The sequence below is a fragment of the Stegodyphus dumicola genome, chromosome X1, assembly GCF_044657685.1.
Source record: "Stegodyphus dumicola isolate Sdum_Otavi_A_Nest chromosome X1, ASM4465768v1".
NCBI classification, from domain to species: Eukaryota; Metazoa; Arthropoda; class Arachnida; order Araneae; family Eresidae; genus Stegodyphus; species Stegodyphus dumicola.
This window is the reverse complement of record NC_140780.1, coordinates 115833780-115860910: the sequence shown is the minus strand read 5'-3', so window position 1 is coordinate 115860910 and position 27131 is coordinate 115833780. Positions and strand designations below refer to the sequence as shown.

Here is a 27131-nt window from a genome sequence, read left to right as displayed (position 1 = left end):
TATATATCGTAAGTAGTATGTATTTGACAATATTAAATATAATTATTTTTATATATTTTTGTACTTGATATAAAGGAGTATGAATAAACTGTGATATGAATGAGTAAATGATAAATATAATGAACCGTAATTGAGGGATGGGTATGTATTGTATTTGATAAAGAAGTTATATAATTGATAATTAATGTATAACTGACTGTTGTGTGATATGTATGATAAAGTGTGTTTAATAATATGTGTTCACCCTATTGTTCTTTGCGTATTCTATACAATCGTTCCCATATACTATGCATTTTTCGCATCAGTTAAACATTTTTAAAAAGGTCTAGTTTTGAGAAACATACTTTGTAATAATTAGTAATTTTAAAAACTCTGGAATTCTAACATGCAGGACGTTGTTTTTAGGGATGTTTTCTAGTTGGAAAACGTGCGTTTTAGAGTTGAAGAAATACGGCGCATTTTAAAGATCTGTAACGGCATAAAATGTAAATAATTACTCTGAAATTAAATCAGAAATTTTTTAATAATTATAAATGTTTTATTTGCATATTATTGTATTATCTCGGTTTTGGCAACAGTTTTTATCTTTGGAATCCAATTTGTTAAAAATAACAGAATGTGAGTTTTGGCTACTGAGTTGGTGAATAAAATTATATTTGGTGTTGATATGATAATTTTTTTATTTTTTTGTAGTTCAGTCAAACATCCTTTGAATAGTAAAATTTTGTCTGCATTTGATTAAGTTGTATCAACTGAGGATTCATAGCAGATGTACTTATAGATCTATATAGTATTATACTTTTGTCATTATTGCTCTTAATAATAGCAACTGACTAGACAATATTTAAGACAAGTGAATGAATTACATTATATTTTTAATATTATTTGAATTTAAATATAACTTTTGATAGTATAATATGGCATAAGTAATTAATAAATTATATATTTGTGCTAGACGCGTTTAAAACTTTCCCGAAAATTTGAGGAATGCCGCTAAGCTAGTGACGGTTTGAAAGTGGGGTTATTCCTGTAATCTTGGCAGTAATATAGTTAAAATAATAAAGGCTTGGTTTTGGATAATTCTATACTTTATTTGGAAAGAGAGACTCCCCAGGCATATCATGTGATCCAAATGCTAGACAATCGAAACACCTAGGAAGGAAAAGTTAGGAAAGAAAGGTACATTTAAATCGAAAGTGTGTCATCATGAGGACGCGAATATGCCTTCTAGGTATCACTATTATTATTAACTGTGTTGACAATGAAAATAAGGATTTCTCGTTCGTTACGATAATCCATTCAGAGTCCAGCCTAAAGCGAAACGAATTTATCATTTGATTTTGCTCTTGTCGAGTCCATATTTTATGGAAAAATGGTTGCCAGAGCCTCAAACAAGTTGGACTTCTACCTTCCCCCTCCCAGTTTTGAGGGAGAGCAACCCAGAGGTTGGTCCGAAGGTCTCCCACCTTTCTTCCCTACCACCAAATCATACGAGAGGATTTTTGGCTCACCGTGTATTTAAAATGCCCCCATGCCGCAAAGACGCTATACGTTTACAAGCATCCATGCTTCTCCGGGATTCGAACCCGGGCCCTTCAGTACGGCAGTCAGAGTCACTAACCCACTATCCTGCTTGGGCGGCAGGAATTATTGATCGAGGCTTTATAGAAAAAGACTAGGAATGTGATACAAAATTAGAGTGCAGTGAATTCAGAATTAATAGGGAAGTAATAAGAAAAGTATTTTAATGGAAAATGTCTGAGATTTTTCTCAAGTATTAAAATTTTTCAGCATGTTTCGTAACTTTAGATGTTTGTAAAATGTTATGATTATTTTAGCCCATTCAATATTAGCTCATTACATAAAACTGCAGAAATAGATAATCTGAAGCCTGAATTGATATTGAAACTAACGGTAACGTGTAATAATTCCAGTGTGCATTAGAAAGCAAAACAAAGATAAAGCAGTTTCTGCAGGGAAAATTTAGTTGCATACCGAACAGTTCGAAGGGAGCTTTACACTAGCGGCCTACATGGCAATGCTGGAATGCGTAAACGATTGATTATGCTCACAAATTCTCTTCACAGATTGCTAGGATTGCTACAAATAACATCAAATAATACTCACTGACTAGTAGTACGTAATAAATTGTCGCAAAATCCTTTTCCCACTATAAGAAATGATTTTAAATGGAACCACCAAACTGAGGCTGTGTTATGTTATTTGAATATGGTAAAACCACAGCGGCTATCTGCCATGGAGAGTGTTGCCGTCATGGAGGACCTTCTGAGGGAAATTGGCTCATAGGGGGAAAACCTATCAAGCATCCTGGCCGTTTGCTTGGTTGGGATCAAACTCAAACCAGATAAGAGTTATTAGTGCTTAGCCATCGTAACCACTCTGCCACTGGCTGGGCAACATTTAACTGAGAGAGAAGGAAAGGAAATTATCCTGATTGCTTGGCTCTAACTGTGAAACACATAGATGGATCAGTGATGAATGCATTTTTATTTAAGTTATTAAGTTCTTCAGGTGTTCTTGAAGGCTATGTTATAATCAAGGTATATCTAAGTATCCGGCCTGGCAACGTTCATTCTCATCACTTTACGCTGGTACTGACAAGTTTTCTCAGTTATTGTCCTAATTCAGGCAGATGCAGCTATGACTGAGATAGCTTGTTTCCAACGATACGATGTAACGAGAGAGATTTGTTTCATGTTTCTTCAATTGTCTTCATAAATGATCACGTAAAACTGTTTTGTTTTAAGAAGCTAATAATTTGAGTTAGATTTTCTTGTTTTTGAAAAGCTTGTCACAAATATGCAGATGAAAATTGGTTTTTGACGTTATGACGCTTAGATCTAGTATGATCTAATAGATTAACGTAAACAACTTATAACATATTTTAATTCTGCTGAGAAGTAAAACCCTCTACTCATTTAATGGGAATCTTGTCAAAGCATGCAAACTATTTGTTCTTTGAGTTTGCGACGTTTGTTTTATTTCCATTATTTGTTTACTATGAAAGAAAATTTCTACGTGAACAAAAGTTTAATTTAAGGAATTGCATGAAAGATTGTTCTTACACTATGAGAGTTTAGATTTGTTTCTTTGTTTAACTGAAAAGAGCAAAGTAAAGTGGAGCTATCTAAGCTAGAGAAGAGAAACCTTCACCAAGAATATTTTACCGAAAAGATGTCTATAGGCAAAGAATAGCAACCTATATTTTGGTTTTGGCATTACCATTCCTAACACAGCATAAAGAATTCTTATAATAAAATGGAAAAACTGAAATTATTTAAGAATTACGTATGTTGAGAGTCCCTGGCCATGAAATATTTCAAGATTTATTAAAGTTAAGGTTTATTTACAAGTCTACAAAAATCCATGTTTTCAGAGTTACGTTTTACTGATTTCACAGGAAACAGTAATACTATAGCTCAAGCACAAATGAAAAAAATCCCATTTGGCAACTAGAAAGAAGTTCCGTTTTCTATTTATGAAGGATGCAGCAGACTTGAAGCAATTCTGAGTTGACGTACTGCATCATCTGACCTTTAAAGAGAATGCCAAATCTGAGTTACTTATTTTATTATCCAATTAGAAATGTAATAAGAAAAATGTTTCTATGTTTCATGTCAGCATTTAAAAGAAAAGAAAAGAAAAAAAAAAACATTCAATTCGTATTAATGTTACTGGGAGAATACGAACAGAATTATTGCTCTCAAGCAAATGCTGTCTTCAAAAGTGACGATAAACTTTGCGTTTGACAATATTTATGGCCCACATTTCATGTGTTTCAATCAGGACAAATATGATAACATATAGATGGAGAGTCTCATGTGAAGCAAAAATCAGAATTAACACCTTTGAGAAGGCTTTATTACTTCGCGAATTTTCGGTTCTGTCAAATGAAAACTGCAACCAATTCACTTGCGAGAAATATTTCTTGCAAATCTAGTGAAAAAAGATCCAGGTAAAAAATAAGCACAGGTAAATTACGTGAGTATATTCAGTGAAAAAAGGTCCACAGTTTGAATAACTAATTCTTTTTTTTCCCTTGAATAAGTGAAAAAAGTGTCTGCGTTGCTTTAATTAACGAAAGAATATCGTAGCAGGTTTTCTTATTGTTTGTTACTGCTATTTTGAAGACTCAATTTAAATGCATCTATACTTTTTTAAAGGGATGAAGGAAGAGAGAAAAGAATACGGGAAAAGTTTTAGATGGGAAGCTATAATATATTGGGAAAAGTAGCGTACTGTAAATAAATAGTATATTACTTTCCTCACGGATATAATATATTGAAAATCTAATATTAAAGTAAAAATAATATCGAACATTATACTTTGCTTGGCTGAATTTTGCTGCAGTTGAAAAAACGACTTTTGCAGATGTTTATGTTATTTGTCATCTTTACTTTGAGCACAGAAAAACTCTTTAACTTTTCGTGAATTTTCGTAAGTCCCGGTGAAATTTGGCAACGTCTCCAATTTGTATCGCCTGCAGCGCTAAACAGTCAACCATTAGCATCACGTTTTCCTTTTTAATTACTTTCTTTTGTTCTTACCGTAGTTAAGTTCAAATTTTTATTAATTTGGTAAACATTTTTGTTCTTAGTTAATTATAAATAATATTAAATAAATATAAATTATTACGTTTTAATTTGAATTTTAATGTAAGTAAATAGTATATATTTTACTTTTGCTTCATTAGACATCGAATTTATATCATATAAATTTGTTTTTGTGTATTTTTATTTCATATGAAAGGAAAGCGGCTATGTAGAGGGGGCATTCAGAATTTTAGGATGATCTAATATAATTAAATAATTTTAAATGGTTCATCAGCTAATTTTGGATGAACAGAAACGCTGTGGTTTTCCTAGGAAGTATGATTCAGTTGAATCTGATATATCTCCTCTTGATATCGTTGAATCAGATTTTAATTGTATTCCTTTTCCTTTTATATGTATTTTTACGTATTTCTGTTGTTTTAGGGTTTTCTTCTGGTTCAAAAAAACTAAGTTAATGTGTTTTATACATTTTTATGAGGAGAATTAAGGATTTTACTGGTTTTGATTTCCTTTCTTTCATGTCTTTGTGGTTTTGGTTCTAAATGTTTTACTATTTTATCCATATTTGATTAGTGTTTCAGCAGCATATTGCGCGAAAATATAATATTAGTATATTTTTGTGTTAAAAATATTGTGTTACTATATATATAGGTTATATTTAAAAATAGTAGTATAGTAGTTAGCGAATCCCGGAGAGGGCTTGAATATTATAAGTGCATTTGACACTTAAAATAGTGGCGAGTCGATAGTCCTCTTTACAGGTTTAGTGGCAGAGGTGGAAAAATCCTCTAACCGTTTTCTTAGGATGTTCTCCAGCGAAATTGGACGGAACTTCTCCTTTCTCACAGGTGTAATTCGGTCTCTCCCTCTGGTGCACCGGGTCCCACCGACAGATGAGTGAATAAGGTTGCTGAATAAAGGGCTTTCAATCTGGTTTGAGTTCGATCTCAGGCGAACGGTCTGGTTATGTGGTTGGTTTTCTTAGTTTTCCCTCTGTAACGTGAATACGAGCCAGTTTTTCCCAGGAAGTCCTCTACGAAAGCGTCCCTTCTCTTAAGAAGATAGCCCTAGTAGCTTTGCCGTATTCAAATAACTGAATCTCTTTGGTGCATCGCTGGCAATGCTCTCGGTGATGAGACGGTTAATAACCGATGGGTATTGGAATTTTTTATTGACAAAATCAAGTGTAAGGTCATTTGAAATAACAGTATCAACATTATTTATTGCATTATATTGCGTATAATGTGAAACAAAACATTTTTATTTCATTTGACGAAGCACGTATGGCAATAGCGATAGGTAGTTCACTAGTCGTTTTTCGAAGCTGTTAGAAATGGTGTTTTGTGTCTCATGTAGTAAAGACAGCCCTTTGAATTTGCATTCTGGTATTAAATTAATTTCCTATATTGTCATACAGTTGGTGACCCCATTTATCACAAAAATAAGTTTTGAAAAGGGAACATCAGGATATGAAAACTGACCTATGTTAGAAGAGCACTGTAAAGTATTATAACATTATGAAAAATTCAGCGCTTTTTCAGAAATGTCTTAATTATTCCTCAAACTATTCTTAGAAAAAGGAGAGAAACGAGAAAGATTTAAAGTGACGCTGTATTTTAAAAATAGCAATCTCTCTGTGCAGTGCGTTATTTCGAGACTACTACATAATTCTGAGGATGTAAATGGCACTAAAACTCAAACATCCAATAATAATTTTACAGCAGTATTACTTACCCAGTCAAAATGCATTGAGAACCAAAACTAACTAAGTCTGACTTAAGATTTCATCCTGAACATAAGAGGTGTTGGAACCCAAAAATCTTCAAAAAATGGTGATCTTTAATTTTTGCATTTTCAAATTCTCTACACTTCTACCTTTCTAAAAATACCATTCTTTAATCTGTATGAAAATTAGAACTGTTAAAAATCTACTATATTTTTTTTCTCACACAAATTTTTTATCACACAAAAAAAATTAATTTTTTTCTCACACAATTTTTTTCTCACACACACAAAAATGTAATTTTTTTTGAGAAATTTTGAGAAAAATTGAGAAAAGTGCTAAATTTTACTATGCCTAACAAAATGTTCGTAAATTACTCTAAAATTCAAAATGTTTCAAAAGCTCATTTCAGTATAATCAGATAGGTATACTTTAATTACACAAAAAATTTCAAGCGTGTATTTACAGCAGATTTTGAGAAAAGATACATCGAAAACGGCCAGTATAACATTGTCGGTACAGGTGTTGCTGATACTCCATAAAGCGCTCGCTTGTTACTCTTCGGCCTAGCTGGACTACTGTCTGCTGATTACTTCTTACTGCAAGGTTATTAAAAATGTAGATATTTAAAAATAGGCCCAAATAATGTGTCAAATTGTTTGTGGCCGCAACATGTTTACTGAAATAAAATAAAGATTTAATCTCCCTTGGCTGCCAGTTTCCTGTTCATTGTGGATCGAACTTTTCAGCATTCTGCGCCATCAATAGTCTTAAATTCTTGTTCTTCAATACGGATTTAACTTTCTACGTTCTACACCATCAATATTGCATAGTCCTTTTTTATTACACACACACCTAGACACACATAATGGAATTAATTTCATATTAATCTGCTCTAAGATTATTAGCACCACTATTTGACCTAAAGAAAGTAAAAAAACCAAACATCATGGAACACTAAGAAATCAGTTCTTGAAAGATATATAAATTATAGCGTGAACAAGAAAATTAAATGTAGATGATTATTCTTTGGTCTTTATTAAGGAGCAGCCAAGTGAATTCTCAACAGAACTATGTTTGAGATAATCAACAAGATTTTTGATAATAAACATCATTATAAACAGAGCCACGCTAGATCTGGTTGAATCACTAAAAAGATTTTGATAATAAACAAACGATTAAATTTAAAATAAATTTTAATTGAAAAATTTTTTAAACTTAAAAAAAATTAAATGTAATGACTAAAAAAAATTACGCTAAAAAACTTCAAAGCATTCACCGGCATATAACCTGCCCGATGCTACTCGAAATAAAATATGCATTTCACATTTTACTGTTAATCACAATCTAGAAATACACTGATTATTAATTGCAAAATGTGAAATGATGAATTATAAAATGAGGAAATTATAAAATGTGCTCAGATTAATTTCAAAATGTGAAATAAATACTTTATTTCGAATATTTTATTATTCGTTAAGACAATAATACCAATATCAACACTTCAGAAAATTCAGTTATATCCATAAAAATATAGATCATATTATTGAGACAAAGCAGCCTTCCATGTTTCTATGAGTGTGTAAGGAAGCATAATTCTAAGGGAGTATAATTATTTCGGTCTAATTATCGCAAAACAGTGAGAGCGTGTGGAAGACGAGTTTCAGCTGTAAATCGATTCTAGAATGGTAAAGGAACATGTTCTAGAAACCGAACCATTTTAGCTTGACAATGAATTACTACGCTTAGCACAAACTTTGATACCGTTTTCATATCGAGTGAATATTCGAATAATGATTCGAATAATCGATATTAATAGCTATTTTTTGGTGCGTTGGATACTTTTAAACTAAAAAAGTAAGAAATTGAATTTTAAAAGAAAGTAAAATAATTTTGTTCCCATGAACAGGAAAATTTCAAAAAGTTGCTTCTTTTGTACTTAAAACTGCCAGTGTTGGGTAACATGTGAGGATATTCTGCACTGAAGCACGCTATATATATCTTTAGAAGCACATATTATTAGTTATAATAATGTGTTTAATGTTTGCAAAATCATCATTCAATGCATTATAAGTCGCTTTAAATAGGAATTTAACAAATTACATATATTTGAGATATTACTGAGGGCAAATATATAAGCTACCAAGACGTACATTGTTTATAAATTACAGTTGTTTAAAAGATAAATAGTTTTGATTTGAAAAATAAAATTAAAGATTGTTGAATGGCAGCAACTTTGAGAAGTAGCAGTTTGCTGTGCCGTACGAGTGACAAATTAATCATATAACCTCATGGAATTGCAATGCTTGCCAGGCTACGTAGATACTAAATTCCTTGGTAATATAACATTACAAGCGGAGAAACTGAAAAGACGTTTCTGAAGTAAAAATGAAATAAATTACTTTTAATACTGACAAATGAGAGACTAAATAACTAAAGCGCAATAAAAGCACATACATGAGGCTCTGAAGCTCTCTGAAGAATGGTTGAGTAAGGATTATCATTTCGTGGTGTCATAGTTATATCTTGCATGTAAGAACAATTATTACAACTGAAGGCCAGCACGAAAAACTGAGAATTATTTTAACCTCCATAAAAGTTTTTCTTTACTTGATTTTGTCACTTTGAATTCGAAAACTGTACAAACAGCAAGTTATAATTCGGAAAACAAACTAGTTAAAGGAGGATAACTTTTCCCAAACTTCTAAGAGGGGGAAGAACTAATCAATGAAAAATACCATATAGAGTTATAATATAAAGGTATCACAAACGATAATCAGATACAAATAAGAAAAGTGATTTGAATTAATTTAACTGTCTTTTTAGTCAAAATTGGCTACTAAGAAATGCATACAAAGAAAAGAGAATCTAAGTTCAAAACTTCTTTTAAGAATATTTGAATTAGTATGACTTAAAAGTAGGAACTCGTAGTTTTTAAGTAATTGATCCTCATGTAACAAAATTTTATTCATTCATGGTAAAATTGCTTAGTGCTATATAGTATAATGCCAGTTATCTAAGCAAAATATACTGAAAGTAAGGTAAACAATCTTTTGATTATATTTACTCTTAAGTGAGAAAGAAAATCTATTGCGTTACTTCAGAATACTTTTTTGGGGAAAGTGGTGGGGAAATATATCTGAATTTGCATTAAATTTAGAAGCCAAGTGATATGCATTCTTTCAAAATTAAAGACAAAACACACACAAGGTTTTTAGCATTTGATATTGGCATTTTAGAAGTTTTAATAAACCGAAGACAATTAAATAAAGCTTGATAGAAAGAACCTACGCAAAGTTTGCGGAATGCAATTAAATTCGACTTCTGTTAATTCACTTTCATGACTTTATACCTTTGGAAGGAATGCTGCGAAGGAAAAGGATTTGGATCACCAGACGGAAAGACTTTCGTCTGGTGTCCTTTCAGTGAGTCAGAAATAAAGCGGAATAGGCGTTTTCCGAGGCCATATCCTCATGTAATCTAATATCGAAGAATTGTCGGTGCGCATTTGAAGCCCGAAGCAGTAGGCGGATCGATTCCTTCGAAGTTTTGCTTCAGGTACTTGGCTCATTTTAATGAATCTTTGTAGTCTGACTTCAAAGAAGACGCTCTGAGCGTTGCTAGTTTTGTTTTCCAAATGAATGGGGTTTGGCTTTAATACGAAACAATACTGACTCTTTTGTGAAAACTTTTTGCTAGCGCTGTTAATGGCACTTTTGTACTTCCTTCATAAAGAATCCATGAAACAGAGATAATGAAAATTATATTTCTAAGCTAACACATATATAAATACGCAGTCACGAAACTCGTATTCAAAACTGTGAAGCTTTTTGAACTGTCCACAATATTCGGATTTATATAATTCCACAGGCTTTCTTAAAAATTTTAATTATTTAAAAATGTTAATTTAATGCCATTAATTTGATATCCATTTCCTAAGTATTTTAATTTTCTATATGTGAAACTTACTTTTACAAAATGTTAATTTCAGCAACAATTTAGCAATTTGCTTTATCACACATACATCTGTGTGCTTTGTTTCTTAAAATTCTAATAACCATCTATTCTTTTCAAAGTATTTGAGGTGGTTAATACTTATGAAACTTCATGTAGTTTTTTGAAATACGATGTTCTACTTCTGTCAAAACAACAAATAACGTTTCACATATATTATTCGAATGCGTTATGTAGGAAAGCATGCGTATGTGAAATCACTTCAGTAATTTTCGGTTATTACGAAACAACTTGGGATTTATGCCTTTCATCTGCAATTGGCAACTTGTCGAAACATAAAGTACATTGTGTTCGAGGTATAGTTATCGAGAAATGCGCACGTCTGTCTTAGCAAGTATTAGAGATATTAAGTATTTCTTGCTCTGTAAAGTAACCATCATACTTTCACGAAGATTATTAAAGTTTAATGTGGATAGTTATGGTAACCCGATAGGCTTATTAAAACGATACTTAAGCTTTATCCCAAATATTTTCCCGTATGTGAGACTTCATGACAATTTCAACGATATGCCATTTTCATGAATAGCTCATGAACTCGATTTACAGTCATCAATCATACTCTATTTTGGGTGCATCTCAGTTTCCATATTGAAAATTTCCGTCTTTCTAAGCGCTTTATCCCTCCGAAGAATGGACGTGAACCCTGGAGGATCTCTGTTCTTTTCCTTTTTTCATAAGTCTGTTGAACTATGTGTAATTGATTCAGATTCTATTAGCAAAGTGCGAACTGTTGTAGCGTCTATATATCGAAGGAGACCGAAGCAGCAACCGTTTCCTTTTTGTTGTTTTTTTCTCTCTTAAGTCATTACGCACCCGCGTGACGTTAAAAGTGAGAAAAATAAATCTTGGACAATTTTCTTGTCAGTTGAATCTTTATTTGAGAATATGTAAAGTGTGTTTTTCGTACAATAGAACAAAAAACAGAATGAAGTATATTACGAAGATTTTAAAAGTCATAATTTACAACAGCACGAAATAAACTCTTGGTGTTTGGAGAGGGAAACATTTCAGACAACCCAAGTAATCAATAAAAAGCTGACAAATTTCCTTTTAATTTATATTATTCAAATTTAGTGAGCATTATTTTTTATTTCGAGAGTAGTGATTCGCAAGATGTAATATGATGAAAAATGGAACTTGAAAAGGAAGCGTCCTTAAGACTATATATGATGATTTTAACCGTATGGCTTAACAATATGACAAGATAACAAATGACGCCAATAAAAATTTTAAATGCTCTTATGTAACTAAATGACAAAATAATATACAATATCATTTTACATTTACTCTTATTTATTCAGGATATTTCTTACTATAGTTTTTTTTATTGCTTGTACATTTTCACTCTAGTTACTCAGTTTATTTAAGAGAAAAATTATTTCGACTGATGCATTCATGACTTTTAACATGGTGAATAATAATAACAAATTAATGCAAAATATGATGCACGTTCGTTAGCACGTACTTATTGATGGTTTCAAACTATTTTAAGTATCCCTTGATTTTCGATCAAGTTCTTTTCACATCTAAAATGTGTAGCATCTAAAAACGACACATATCACTACTTTAAAAGACTCATTGGTAAATCAAATTTTATGTATCATGAAGAAGCTATTTCGTGTGATAAGTATGCTGGAAGGTTTTTCTGTAGATTATGCCAAGAGTAGCACAGAGACGACTTTGTTGATCTCTGCAATTTTAACCTTTTGGCCTTAGATATAACTTCTTTTCAAGGTAATATATTATTCTTTGCACTCGATGGTAAATATTCATAAAAATAACAATATTGCATGCTTTCAAACGATAGACCTATACCAGTGTTAGTAAATGTGTGTTGTTCAAAATCCTCGTTTTTCGTCTGAAAATCACATTTTAAGCGATCTAGGAATCCTGCTTTTGTACGTATGCAGCGCATCCTGAATGATCTGAATTAATTAATTTTCATTTGTATGCATGTAGAGAATTAGGTATTTTTTTGGAAGCAGGAGAAGTGAAAAATGAGCAACGCCTTCCCCGAGAATCGAACCACGGACCTCTGGAATACGAGCCCAGCTTGCTGACCACTACACTACGTAGGCATGCTAAGAAGGCGGGAGAAATACCTTATATGCACATAGCAAGCGTTTTCAATAATGCGAATTAATTGGTGTGCTATGTCTTTGGAACGCTTTAATTAATTCATGAAATTGGTTGGTAAACTGTTTACTGCCGAAATCTCCTGCTTATTAATTATAAAAAGAAAAATGGGAATCCATCTGCTTCAGTAAATATCTGATATGATTTACGTCCTAGTTCTTAACTAATAAAGTTTTAAATTTACATAGTTCTTAGCCTATTATTCTAAAAAAAATAATTCAAACTTACTGAACTATTGATGCTAAAACTATTAATACAAGAGTGTTTTTCTTTATCATGAATACGTCGTTATCAAAGTTATTGCTTACACTGGCAAATTATGATGTGTATAGTCTTTTTATATTCTTTGTCACAATACCATATGTTTGATATATTTTATAGCTGTGAATTTCTCTATAACAACAAAGAAACTTATATTAAACAAGTGTTTTCAACCTGTTTTGCCCATGCACCGCTTCCTCATTGCTAGAACATTATTCACTCCCCTCTTTCCCAACACTTAGAACATATATATATTTTTATTTAGATTTAGATTATTTTTAACATGTTTTATAAATAAATTAACAAAAAGTAAAGAAAATGTTGATAAATACAAAAACCGAATGAAACCAGTTTTTATATTTATAATCTAAAACTAAATACACTTAACAACTAAATAAAAGGGTGAACGCATTACTCCATGAAACTGCCCTGTTAGTTCTGTAAATGGTTTCACCAGCACCAGTCTTATTCTCGTAGTTTAGTTATTTTTAGCTAAAGACGATTTTTAGTGTAATTATATTAGTATAACATTCAATTATCAAATTAAAGTCAGTTGTTTTTTCTTTTTTCAAACTTTGATTCTCAAATTTTATTTGCTTGTAATATTTCTGTTTTCGAGGCATAGATACATTCGTAGCTACGTACCCGTAAGCTTCCAATCAAAAATTAAAACACCTCTAAATCTTGGCCCAGTTCCTCTCTACTAGTATTTCTTGTAAAGACTGTTTGTTTACAAATATACTGGATTCAAAGCTAAGATACAGGGCATTTAACTAGCGCAGATACATATTTCTCAACAGATTTCGAAACGGATGTAGAACATTGTAAAGATTTTTTTCACTAAACAATGCATGCCATTGAAGAAGAATTACTACAGTTAATTTCTTGCCACAAGTTTAGTTATTAGCCTAGTAGCAATAGCAAATGAAACGTTGGAAGACAATAGCCTTATAAGCCTTCTGACAGAGAGAGTACGGAAGATTGCAACAAGAACATTCCAAAAATACCACAAAAGCAAGCTTAGTGAAACGAATAGCTCAAAGATTAAGAAGTTCGTACGCAGCGCTGGAAAACACCTATTTTTGAAAGAGGTTAATACCTGATCTTCAGGGCTTAGAGACCTGAGGCAGAAATTATCTTCCTGCTCGAACAGAGATAATCTTTTGCGATCACAAAGCCAGATGAATTTCAGAGCATTATCAGCAAAATTCCTTTTCTCCCTGTTTACCGAATAATTTACGGAAAACATAACTTGTCCTTGCTGAAAAATTTCTTTATAATGGTATACAACACAGAATATTGATTTTAGTACAAGTTCAATTTTTAGAACATAATAATGGTTTAACCATCAAGAAAAGTATGAGTTTCTAGCTACTAGTATGAGTTTCTAGCTTCCTAAAACTTGGAATTAGTACCTTTTATTTCTCGTACCTATCTGAAGATAAAGTTACGAGAACTTTGGTTAAATATAAGTACTAGTTTCGGATGTGATGCAAAAGAATGCTCAAGCACTCCAAGGTATAATGACGACTCAGTAAAGATATCCTCATGCATATGCAACATAACATCCTCATGACATATGCAAAGCATATACTCTCATTTCACTGCAGAGTGCTTAAAATGTAAGCTAATGGGCTGTAATTATAGACTATTCCTGGTTACAAATAAGATATGCTCAACAACATAATATATAGAGGATTAACTTGGCCATTTTTATATTAGCATCCAAACTACGTATGCAAACATTTGCTAGTATATTCAAAACTATGTAAACACTGAAACTTTCAAAATCCTCAGAAAGGAGCATATTTTGAGATCCTGCAAGTCCTCAGCGTATCAGTTTGAGAACTAAATAAATCAAATCAGGAGTGCAGCTTTTGAATTGTGGTGCAGTGCAGCTTTTAAATAAAACATGGCAGCGTAGTCCCTTTTGAAAGCAGTAGTACGCTAGTGGACCATAAACCAAATAATATGTTGGAGTATAACATGTATCCACATGTACCCAAATAACAGTATGTTGGAGAAATAAGAACGCCATTTCAATACATGAAGACTTAAAATAAAACTCTGGTGCTTAAGATTTATTTTTATTGACTCAATTATATACATTTCTTAAAAGATCTTTAAAGAATTTTTGTTTTGCCCTTTCCTGTTCTTGTTTTTAATCTTATTGCATCGTCAAATCGGGAAGTTCTATACAAGCTTATATTTAACTATACTTTCATACATTTTAAATAAAACAGTTTCCTGACAGCAATTTAAGCTTTTAAACTTAGTTCAGTTTCTGCCTTACTAAATTTAAACTTTAAATAACCCAAACGGGCTTATTGTTGCTGTAAAAATTTCCCTCACGTTGTGCTTTGACTGAATTTATAGCCGTCTGGTAAAAGTCTAGGACTTCTAAAGCAGCTCTCTTGTCGGAGTGAAAGGATTCTTCATGTATCGCGCGGCGGGATTTTCACTTGCGTAAATATGGGAGTTTTTAGAATTAATTTACCTTGACAGATAGTAGGTCTATAATACGCCTCATCTGAGAAGAATGAGCAGTCCAGAATATTTGGATTTATCTGAAGAATTTAAAATCTATTGCAATTGCGCTAACTTTTCTTTTGGTCAAGCCTTTTTAAGTTTTCCGCATTGTAGATAACTGTGTGCAAGAAGCATTATTTTGTTTCACAGCATGATGATTTCTTCTTCTGGAGAATCTTGATTCCCGTAAACGTCTATGGAGAGACTTCAAGAGAGGGGGAAATAGTGAATTCTCAGCACTTTGGATTATTTTTTGATGATCTTCCTTCTGGTACAATAAAGTCTATATTATTCCAGTTTCTTTAAGAAGATAAAAATAATGGAGTTGTTTCGCAAATATTTTGCATCAAAACGTCTCTTAGAATTATTTTTTGGCATGATTTTTTTCGATTCTGTTTTTTGAAAAATGAGAATATCAAATATGGGCATCTACAGTGTATACAAATGCATTTTAAATTATTTTATGCGCACACACACGTATACTAATACTAATGATTAACAAATATATTTCGTAGACACCTTCAGTAAAATGACAGAAATAAACTGAGACTAGGAGATTTGAATTAGGTGGGATACAAGAAAGCTAGAATTGCTAGTTAGCTGATGGGCTACTACTCCGCGTGCAAAATTAGTCGTCATACTACAAGCACCGTTTTTCCTCATATAACTAGTGTATAGAAGTACCAGTGGTACCTATGGAACTTTCGTAGTTCGGCCAGGTTTAAAAGTCCAAAGAACGGGTTGCCTACATGGGAGATGTCTTATCTTGTACGCATCTGTAATGTAAATACAATCTAGTTTCCTTAACTAAGGCTTCAACGAACGCATCCTTTTTCTTAGGCTGACAGCCCTCGTGTGTTTTGCTGTTGCCTCAGTAAGCCTTATCGTCACATAATGTACCCACTTTTTCTCCAAATATCGTTGCAATATCCTCTTAAACGTTCAAACCATAAATAAAATTCCAGGTTTGGTAATTAGTTGGAACGCTTCAAAATACCTTTGAAGTAAAAACTTATTTTTCATCTTACCTACGCAACGGAATTAGATAAAAATTATAGCGTTAGAAAATATTTCGAAAGATTATTAGGGATTTTAAATTATGTTGTGTAAAATTCTATTACTATTTAAAGCAAGAGTAAGGACTCAAAATTAAATATAACATATGCAAGAAACAATAAGATTTGATGGTGGGGCCAGTTCACGAAATAAAATTTCTTATACACACGAAGAAGGAAAGAAAGACACCAAAATTGGAATCAATGTAAGTATTAAGTAGTTGAATAAAAAATAAATTGATATACCAAACTCGGATTACCTTACTCTTTCTTTGTTTAATTGACTAATGCACGCTACATAGAGCTCAGACTTTACATAATTGAATTAGGCCACCTTACGATAGCTAAGCTCTCTTTTATCCTTTAAGAGATGATATGGTTCCCTCACAAATAAAAAAATGAGTAAAAATGCATGAAATACATATTTTTAAAAACTTTATGCTTCCACAATTTTGACATATTTGAATTTACTTGTGGACTGTTTGAGTGTCCTTGAAAAAGTTAAACCATGCCATGCAATTAAAAATCTTATTTTTGTGGGACGTGAAAGAGAAAGAAACAATAGCTTAATTCAAAGATTAAATAACATAGCTGGGTCTAGTGTCTGTTGCGCAGCTTTCTCCTGTTATTTCAGATATGCTACGTTATATCAGGCATATTTGACTATTAACGTTGGTTCAATTTCAGTATCCTAATATTTTTGCGGTTTTAGTTAAACAAGTCAACGATCTAAGATAACACAATTCATAACTAATGTTAAATAAAAATATCCACCGCCCAAACGGGATAGTGGTTAGTGACTCTGACTAAACACTATTCCCCCTTGGAACCCGACCCTTCGAATCCCGGGCAAAGCATGGATGTTTTTTAATGTATAGTGTCTTTGCGTATAGGGGCACACTAAATAATACATGGCGAGCCTCAAGTCCTCTCGAGGTAGAGCCCCCTAAAGGGATCCACCCTTTCGGGGGCTCTACCTCAAAATTAGTGTGAAACTGGTCAGAATCGTACTGTAACGCATATGACACTCAAAGCTTTTGCAACGTAATCATGTAATCACATACTGCTTGCCACGATAAAGTTCTTGAGCTTGTTCTGCTGAGGTCAGCCAAGTGAGATTAGTCACAACACAAAAACATCTGGCTTTTATCGTCAAGTTAACATCCAGAAAAGGAGCTAAATGATAACGCCATGATACTAAACGGACTGCAGTATGAAGATCGATCAATATTTCTGAGAAAGATTCTCATAAATACAATTAGAAAAGTTTAAGATTCCTCACTCATGACCTAAATGCGTAACAACATGCATAGCTATTCAAGAGATATATCGATAAGTTCATTTTTGTTTACCCGAATGAATAAAGTTTGTCAATTTTATGCCTTTATGAATATGTTTTCATAGAAAGTTATGCTTCATAATATAACTAAGCAACTTTATATAGCATAATTTTGAGTGCTCTTTATAAACTAGGAATGGATATGCAATGCATTTTAGTTGGTATTAGATTCTTTTAATCATTCCTATTAAGGCTGTCATATACGAAGGTCATATGAGATTCATCTCATTCAGAGGATTTCTACAAATATTTCCCAAGTATTACAGTACACGTACATAAAATACACGTGTGGTTCAATATTCTGGCATCCCAAAACATCATTCGAGTTGCATTGTAATTATTTCATCGCAGTTATTCTGACGTTATTAAATGCTTTATCTTGTGGAAACAGGATATCCGGTAAAATTTTCGGACATATAGTTTGCCTGTCATATTCACGTAACTGTCTCGAGGATTAAATGCTATAACATGATATATACATATATATACACATACTATGTACAGGCATTAATATATAAGCGTATGTAAATACACTTGTGGACACTAATGAAGAGGCATATATATATATATATTTGTGCTTTCATTTATGGAAAACATTTTTTCTCTATATCAAGATAAATTTTGATAGCTTAAATAATAATGTGGTGATCCTTTTCATATAGGTAGTTTTTTTCTTTTATCTTTATTTAGTATCCGTTTTTAGTGAATAAATAATATAATGATTCGCAAATATATTTTGTTTAGCTAGTGGTGAGAAACATATAGTTGCATTTTTTAGAGTTCAAGTATTTAATGCAAACACTAGAGCGAAAGAAAATACTAATTCTGAAGTTTATCTCTCTTCCAAATGTAAGAAGCACCTTTAATTTAGCACCTTTATTGCAAGAGTAAAATGATAATTTATTTAAATGAAATACGTACAACAAATGCTGATATGTTTAATTGTCATTTCGAAAGTACTGTCTATACTAAATAAATATACTACTAAATAGACCTTCTACTGTCGGCATACTAATACGAATTTCAATTTTCAGTTTATTATATTTTTATTAATAAAGAATGGTTTATTCAAATTGCTTAGGTAGATGCAGGAAACCATTTGCAGATGTCTGACGTTGATATAAAACTTGAGATATAAATTTTAAAATTTTGCTTAGAAATAAGTAGGTCTGAAACACGAAGCATTATTTAGATGTATTTTAGTCATTTACGGATTTGCTGTGAATTATTATTGCTTTATCGCTCTCTTAGCAATAATATTAATTTTCCTTTAAAAAGCAGTCAGCTTGTAGAGACATTAGGTATTTTGGAAGCAGGAAAGATGAAAAATGAGCAACACCCTCCCAGGGAATCGAACCACGGACCTCTGGAATACACTCACCAGCGTGCAGACCACCACACCGCGAAGCCATGGCAAGAAGGCGGGAGAAATACCTTATATACTCTTCCTTTTAAAGGGCGACTGGGGTTTTAGGGGACTTAATCGCCAAATCCTGGGTGAGGAGAATCATCATCCCCCCCTTTTAATTCGGGCGCCACTCTAGAAACATCAGGTATTTTTTTGGAAGCAGGCAAGATGAAAGATATGCAACGCCTTCGCCGGGACTCGAACCATGGACCTCTGGAATACGCAGTGTGCAGACCCAGTTTGCAGACCACCACACCACAAAGGAATGCCAAAAAGGCGGGAGAAATACTTTATAAGCTTCAAAAAAAAGCTTTTTCCGTTAAAAAGACACTAAGCAGAAATTTTGGCAATGAGATCCGGTACAAATGTTTGATTCTGGAAATTGATACAAAGATAAATTTAATATAAAATTCTGCTTTTTATTTCCTTAATAAATCTCTTACTACAACAGAAATTAAATGCATCTGAATGGAAATCCGTAAAAAATTTTACTTACAGAATATTTGCATAACTAATTAGTTACCAAGTAGTAAAAAACATAATCTAAAATTGTCATGGGTGAAAAAATTGAATCTTACGTCGATATTTTATGTTCTTTATTCTGGGCAAGCATCTTATTCAAGCCTTCTTTAAAAATGCTTCTAATAAATTTTTGATTTCAAGACTTCTGTGTTGAAAATATGTACCCACTTAATATTCAAATTTATTTTTCACTAAAATTACTCTTCAGTTTTAGTGTGTTATCTGGCAGTAATATCAGCATTCATAACTTTTATCTAGGAGAGCACAGTTTTTACAATCGTTGGCATAAGCCTTGAGCTGCTTAATGTGAAAGTATGTTAAGTGAAATAACTCAGTTTTCCCAACTACTTGTTAATTTTGTAGGAGAATCTCCGGGAAGAGACAAATCCGAAGGTCTGCTACGCTCTTCTTCCACTAACCTATTAAACGACTTTCGAGTCGATTTTAAGTAACACCTTGTTTCAAAGACGCCATATGTTTTACAAGCGTCCATGACTTCTCGAGGTTTAGAACCCGGGCCTTGTGGCCTGGCAGCCAACATCATATGTACTAGTCAGGGCGACAATTCATTTTATGAATACGTAATTAGAAATCATAAATTTTATGCAGGTACTTTCTACAATGCGAAATTAATTCCAACAAGAGTTAGGTTTCTAATGAAAATCGTACAGTGTAAATTAAAATGTAATAAGATATTTGGTTCTATTTCTTGAAAAATGCTTAAGGATATCTGATATCACTTTTCAGAACATGGAAACTGAAACGTAAATATTTCAGTTATACTTTGGATATGGATATATATAGGCAAACGAAAGTAATGATGATAATGGTTTACTATCTGAAAAAAAGATCTTTTTTGTATATGTTTCTTTATCATAGAAGGTGATAGACAATTCTGGGGTAAAATTTTAAGAAGTGACAGAATAAACATATTCTTCATTTGGCATTCCGCCGTAACTTAAGTGCTGAAGCGATGTGGGTTAGCACACAGAAAAATGACAGAGTAGAAATTTAAAAGCTGAAATAACTACTAAAACATTTTATTGGTTAAATTACAGAACCTTCTAAAAAATTGAGTTTTAGCAAGAATTTGAGTTTCAAACGAATGCTTATGCAAATACTTCTAATTACAGTCAATAATGCTATTGAAAATGAAATTTCTGTATTGTCGCATAAATAAAAATCTGTACATGAAGAGATTAGCGGTCGTTCCACCCAACTAATGAGGCCACCAGACCAGTTCATTGTTCTGGGAATGTTGCATCCAAGACATTCTGTGTATCTATGCTGAAAATGGATGGTTCCCTGTCGTAATGGAATCATATACACGTTTTAATATTTTCGGGAGAAAGGTTCATTAGTACTAGCAAAATATCTTGTAAAAACCCTCAATTAGTTTTCCCTTGCAGTCGATGTCCTAGCAAATGATATGGGCCAATCAAATGGTCATGTACTATTATTACAGCCCAAAATTTTAAGGGAAATTCTTCTGGCAGGAACGTGGACATGTGGCATAGGGGTTATTAATTACTCAAACCTGAGGATTGTAAGAGTTAAAAATTATCTCACGTGCATTCTTCGGTGAATTAGACACGTGCAGCCAAATCCGTCTGTGTTGTAGTCTAATGAAGAAGCCAATATGAAAAATCAGTATCAAGCTGATGATGTGCAGGTGACAAAAGTGGCATCCTCTGTGTATGTTAGAGAGTAACTGTTCATCACACCGTCGAACACTTACAGATCGTCCAAAATTTCTCGAGTGTAAATTTCGGACGATCTATAAACCTACTCAAATTTCCTTTGAAAGACTCTGGGTTCTCATTCTCCATGGGCTCCCCCCCCCCGTGTTCTGCAAGACTTGACACAGAAGCTTGTTTTTAAAGGATACTTTCAGAGTTTTTGCGATTTGGAGGGCGTCTTGCCGGTATGCTTTCCAGTACTATTTTTGTGCTAAATGTGTTATTAGCCTAACATAGAGTTGGAGTACATATGTGGAAAATTCTAGTTGTGTAACATTTAAAGCATTTACCAGTACCTTAGCTTTCCCTTTAATGTTCTTAAATTTATATTAATATAATTCGAGTACAATTCCGTTACTCCTTTCTTTGTGTGTACGATTAGACGTCTTAATAAATGTAACAGAATATGTTTTGAAATTATATTTTCAGGGAATCAGGGGCAATGAGAGCTTACATGTAAAATATGATCGTGCAATTAAGAAATCTGTAGGATGTGCTACAAAACTAAAACAATTAAACAATGATTTGTTTCAGATTTAATGTTTTCGTCGGTAGAAGAAACAACTGCACAGCAAATTAATATTACATAAAACTGTTACACCAATTGTTTTTGTCTCCTACTTAAGTTGACGTGCTCTTTGGGAAAAAAAACTGATTTTCTGAATTCGAATGAAATCTTTATTGCAATCAGCGCTTTTCTATTGTAGTTTAACACTAAACGTAACGAAAGGAAACTTATAACTTATTTCAATTTCTTCATTTTTAAAAGAATATTGTTATGCTTAAGAAGAATTATATAAAGTAAGCTCATTTAAAAATGTATTATGCAAATGCATAAGATTAACGATGTTATGAATAATTACAACAATGAATGATTAGATTCACGTATAGGAAGTAATATAAATTTGTAATTTTACGCAAGAAATTATATACTTTTGTGCGTCTTTCAGAGTAAGTATAAATAAGAAATGAGTTTACTTTCTTTCGGAGGTATTTTGGATCTTCAGTGCTATTTAAAAATTCAAACTACTCTTTAAATTCAAATGTAATCTGAATACAATTAAAACATTTCTCGGTGGACTTACAATTTGATGGACTCAGAAATGCTTTATTTAATATCTTTTATTAAATAAATAGTAAATTGAATTAATATTGCTTTGTATAGTATGAAATTTTACTACATGCAACATAAATATTTCTATATAAAACAGCCGAATTCAAATGAGTAATATATTATATGAGAAAGATTAATATCACGTTATTAATATATAATTATTCTGGAAAAATAAAGGAATAAATGTCTATATTATAATATAATTCAGTGAATTAAGATTTGAGAAGTATATTGGTGTTAAAAGTATATTGCAGTTTTCAATACAGTGAAAGCTAAAACAAATACTGCATTTATTTTACATTCTTTATTTTATAAAATTTAAATTTTATCTATTAGGAGATTGTCTCAAATTTCTAGTCAAATTATTTCACTTATATAGAAATATTCCTGCTTTATTACTCTTTCAGCTGAAACTAAAATCACATGTTTAAGAACATTTTGAAAAATGATTAAGCATTTGGTATATAATAGGTTTAGTTTGTGATGTTTTCAATACCTATGAAGTCATAGAACGAAGAACATAGTACGAAGGACTGTTAATCCGTTCGAATACGTGGGTTTCAAAGCAACTTAAAACATGTTTTAATTATGTTTAAACATATTTTAAGTGTGTTAAGCATGTTTTAATTGAAATTCACATTTTAGGAACTTTAAACATGTTTTAATTATGTGTTAAGCATGTTTTAATTGATATTCACTTTTAGGACCTTTAAACATGTTTTAATTATGTTTAAGCATATTTTAAGCGTGTTAAGCATGTTTTAATTTAAATTCACTTTTTAAGAAATGTTTTTGAAGAAAAACATCTACACGGGTTTTTGTAGGATTAAAATGTCTTCTAGTGTGCATATGCACTACAAGACATTTTAAGCAGAAAGCTGTTTTAATTTTAGTTTCAATTTGATTTTATTTTTTTTTTCAGAATGAGAAGGAAGATAAAAAGGGAATGGAAACAAGGAAAATTAATTAACAGTTTTCGACTTTATATCGAAGAATTCAATACCTTACAAAAGTTATCATATATACATATCTTATATATATAAAAGTAGAAAGGTAACACGAACAGGAGAGACCTATGTGGTCAAGAAATTTTATATATATATATATTATATATGCATATATTATTGGGTACCTAGACCTGCTCATAATTAAACACAGCAAAATTAAATTACGCGATAAAAAGATAAAAGAATGACATTCTAGTTTGAAACTATTAAACTAATTAATTGGAACTCTAATATCTCTAAAAATGTAATAGGTAACACTTTTTATAGCCAAATCAATAGAAGAAAAAATATATGTACTGAAATAGAAGATTTAAAGGAAGAAATAATAAAACTAATTAATGTTCAACACACAGGTCCCAACACAATTTATTAATTTCTATATTAAAAAAGTAGGCATTAACTTTTCATTTTAATTTCTTAAATCTTTATGGTATCATAATATTACCCTAAACCTTAACTGGAGGGTAATGGAGGATTTTTGAAGAGTTAAAGGATTATACTTGTACAAATTAATTAATAATTAATTAATTATTTGTAAAAATGTATATTTAATCAATACTGGATTCTTTCCTTTTACTAATGAAGGGCCAACTCTTTTCAAAAGTCTCAATTATAGCCCGAACTGAGTGAAGATTTTTATCTAAGTTTTCTAATTTTCCTTACTTTTGGCCAGTATTTAGTTAACTTAGTTCCTTACCTTTGGCCAGTATTTAGTATTAGTATTATTTAAATTAAACTTGCAAAACTTCAGTTTTAAATTATGCAGTCTAGTACAAAAAAATTTCTTATAATAATTCTCTATTATTTCAATTTATGATTTGAAAATTAAAAAAAATAATAATAATTTTCAACTTATTAAATTAAATTAAATATAAATAATTCAGTTAAAATGTTTATTGGAACTTTTAATTTTACTTAAAAAGTTTTTTTCAAAAACATTTTTTAGAATTTTTACATCCTTAACAGTTTGCAACATCTATTTTCACAAATAGTAGCAGTTAACAATTTTTACAATATTTTACGGGTTTTCACACGTTAGCAATATTTTTGCATGCAAAACAAGCATTTTACATTTTACATTACTTAAAGTTTACAGCATAGGTGTTTTACAATAGCTCTCGCAGGTAGCAGCTTAACACTCAACTTTACATTGTAGTGGCGCCCTCTATTTATACAGTTAGCAGTAGCAAACTACTCAACCTCACTTAGTTTAACAAATGCTAATCCACTCTCAGGAATTCAAATGTGTAGTTCTAGGTAAGTTAAATTAAACCTTGTTATTTACTAGCTTTTTTAGTATTTTTTCATATTTTGATAGATTGTATATAGTTTGTATATAGGTTGATAGATTGTATATAGGTTTACATAATTCGTCTAGGTTTTCAATAGGCAAGAGTTTCTAAATTACTTTGGTTTTATAATAAAATTTGGTTTTCTACTCTTAATTATATTGACATTTAATTAATATTTTAATTCCTAGTCATTTTAGTTGCTAAATTTCTCAAAATGCCTACTAGTTTAAATTTCGTTTTTAGTAATTCAAAATATTTTATTTTATTTTTGGTTATGAATTTTACTAAACCCTTGCCTATATGGATGACGGAACACGAATTGAGTAATTGAAGAGATAGGTTTGGAGGCAACTTCCCCTTGATAATTCTGTCTCCTGCCTACTCAACAATTATTCACTTATGCAAATGAATTTGGTCTTAGAAATTCCTTAAAAACATTTTTTAGATTAATTTTTTTTGGAATTATATATTTTTTCATGGTTTTTAGATACGTGCACTTAATTTACATATGCTCTTAGAATTTAAATTATATTGTAAATTAGTTCGCAACAATAATTAATTTTTTATTTTTGCAATTAAAATATCTTAATTAAATTTGTAATTTATATTAGCTTAATACGAATAGAGAATACTTGTTAAATTCAAAATTATATATATATGTAAAATATTTTCTGCAACATTTAAAATACTTTTATAAAAATAATGTTTCAAATTATTTGTTGCAAGCGAATGCTATAAATATTGCGAATTTTATTTTACTCTGCTGATTTCGTTAGTTAAAACAGAAACCTTGAGAGGAGTGATCTTAGTAGAAGCTACTTATAAATTAACTTATAGAAAATACAAAAGAATTTATGCAGTGAGGTTACTTATCAGAGAACCGAACCGAAGTGCCGTGGTCGATAATTCTATCATCTAGACCATTTGTAACAGATCGACGTAAATTTTGTGCGGAAGATTCAGCGAAAGCTCAGTGTCACATTTTCAATTTTAAAACGCCGATGCTATGCCACATGACTGTAGAAACGTGCTCATAGGAATGCATGGTTAGAAATATTCGAATTCATTATTCAGAAAGCTCAAACATGTATTTTCGAAAAAAAAAAATCTGAAAGGTTTCAGATTTTAAATTACGTCTAAAGGAGCGTTTTTTAACATTTTGTGTGTTACCTTATTTATATATTATGTTCTTTGCACTTAAACCATAAAATTCAGTTCAATAGCAATGTCGCAAAATAATTTTCAAATGAGCATATCATTAGAATTTTCGATACACAGTTTCGCGCTCGCTGGAGATAAAAAGGTGTTTTCCCCCCGCCGTAGAGTGTTGCCATTGCTCGCATTTAAATCGTTGAGTTTGATACTCAAAAATTCGTGAAAGTTTTACAAAATATGAAATCGATAATAAAACAAATTCCAAATTTCAAATTTGGTCTTCTACATGCCCATATTCGTAGGAGGATTATGTCATTCAAAATTCGATGGCTCTATGTACCGTTGTTTTATCACAATGCGAGAAATAGACATACATTTATGCAGATTTGCCATTATTTAATTTCTTCAAATATAACGCAAGACTCTAACATTTGGTGGCAACAGTTTGAAAAGTGAAACGGACATTTATAGCGATTCAACACAAAATCGCAAAACGAAAACAATAGTCCTTCAGGGACAAAGCCTCTTTGTCCTAATTCTAACTAAAAATTCAGGATTTTCAGAGGTTTAGTCTTCTTTCAATAGGAACTAACTTTAAACAGCCATAACAATATGTAATGGTTAAAATCAATCAATCAAGCTTACATCAAAAGCGCAAAGTAGTGAAATTGAAATGGAAGTAGTATTGTTGAGCGAAATGGGTACTTCATTTCCTTTCAACGTGGAGGGACAAAGCTTTCATAAGCTTATTAAGTCCCGTCGACTGTAAACACATATTGTAAAGCTTGGGGCTACATCTGTTCATGAAAACTTCAGAAGTGTGTGAACGAGACGCGTATTAATGATAGGATTTAATTCGAGCAATTCTTAGGAACTCGAGGTTTCAATATATGAAAAAAGATTATAGTTAAAATTTTTAACTTGCAGAGAATACATCTGCATGCACGTCAGTATACAAAATCTCGCTCGTTTTACTCATGATCATCCATGTAAGGTTTATGACTTTTGATGGTCCATGTAACGATTTTTTTCTTATGGTAAGACTGAATTCTTATGTACATAATTTTATTTGAAGGTAATTTTCTGCTCAAACTTTAATTTTAAGTTACTGAATTTAATTACAGTCATTGCAGAGTATAATAAAATAATCAACGGCAAAACTAAATTAAGAAATTACTATTTGAAAATTTGAAAATATCGGATTTTCAGTAGTAAAGTCGTGAAAATGGTGCAAACTAGTTATTTCTAAGCAAATTAGAAACG

At 31.5% G+C, this 27131-nt stretch overlaps 1 protein-coding gene across 1 annotated transcript in view; it reads right to left on the bottom strand.

Moving 5' to 3' along the window:
- Nucleotides 1-27131, bottom strand: part of LOC118198369 (uncharacterized) — a 424861-nt gene that overhangs the window by 306823 nt on the left and 90907 nt on the right. The gene's annotated exons all lie outside the window — the stretch shown is intronic.